This window comes from Humulus lupulus, chromosome 7 (assembly GCF_963169125.1).
Source record: "Humulus lupulus chromosome 7, drHumLupu1.1, whole genome shotgun sequence".
NCBI lineage: Eukaryota > Viridiplantae > Streptophyta > Magnoliopsida > Rosales > Cannabaceae > Humulus > Humulus lupulus.
In genome coordinates, this window is record NC_084799.1 from 144,335,103 (window position 1) to 144,336,587 (window position 1,485).

Here is a 1,485-nt window from a genome sequence, read left to right on the forward strand (position 1 = left end):
AAGTGTAGATCTCCCATTCATTGGGATGAGACGGGTGAAAGGAGATACTTGGGTCCGGAGGCAGTTCAGAGGACCAGTGAGGCCATTGAGAAGATTAGAGCTCGGATGCTCGCTTCTCAGAGTAGGCAAAAGAGCTATGTAGATCCCAAGCGTAGGAACGTGGAGTTCCAAGTGGGAGACTATGTCTTCCTTAGAGTCTTGCCATGGAAAGGGGTGAGAAGGTTTGGGAAGAAGGGCAAGCTGAGCCCTAGATTTGTAGGTCCATTTGAGATCCTGGAGAGGATTGGTCAGGTGGCTTACATATTGGCTTTGCCTCCGGCGTTGTCGGTCGTGTATAATGTATTTCATGTTTCAGCTTTTCAGAGGTATGTATCTGATGTGAATCATATTTTGAGTTATGAAGATCTGGAGCTTGAGCCAGATCTCTCCTTTGAGGAGCAGCCAGTTCAGATACTCGACAGAAAAGATAAGGTCCTCAGGAATAAGACGATACATTTTGTTAAGGTATTGTGGAGGAACAGCAAGGTCGAGGAAGCGACCTGGGAGCTGGAGTCAAATATGCAGAGTCAGTATCCCAAGCTGTTCAGGTAAATTTCGAGGACGAAATTTATGTAAGAAGGGGATAGTTGTAATGCCCAAAATCCCTAATGTGGTTTAATGGCTGGATTAGTAGGCCGGGAGGGCTATAACTGTTTAATTATGCCATTAAATGATTATATGCATGTTTATGTGAATTATATTATAATATGATGTTATATGCATGCATGTGGGTCCACATTTGATTATTATGATATTTTGGTAATTTGGCCAATTGAGGGCATATTTGTGTATTTGGGTGCATATTGTGATTTGTGAATGAGATTCTATTATTATGGAGATATATTCGAGCTATTTGGCATGAGACGGTCTTATATTATGAATTAGCGGTTTTGTCATAACAAGGGTCTTTTATTGGGATATTGAGTTATGAGAATGTTATTTGATGATAAATTTGGAGTTTTTGAGATCAGGAGGAAATTCTGGGAATTTTGACTATAATGTCCCCGGGGGTGTTTTTGGGACCCCGAGCACTAGGTTTTATTTGAGGATACTTAAGCTTGAAGTAGCTTGTCAGATAGAACCGTGCGTTAGAAAACCTCTCGTTCTCCTCCCGTTAGTTCATTTTACCGTTCGAAGCATTTTCGAAGATATCTCGAGTTCTAGGAGTCGGAATCAAGCGAGGATCAAGGCATAGCGATCCTAGGAAAGATTAGAAGCTTCTTGACCAAAGGATTTGATGAGAAACAACCCAATTAAAGGTATTTTAAGTTTTGAGTTTTTAGAGTTTCTAAGCTTAGAATTGGATTTTGTGAATCGTTGAGTTTTTGGTTCGTTTGAGCCTTGGGATTTGATGGTTTTGAATCATTGGGAAGCTTAGGAACTTTGATTTGATGATTTGGAAGTGTTTAGGTATGTTTTTGGAGGGTTTGGGATGAAGGAGAACGA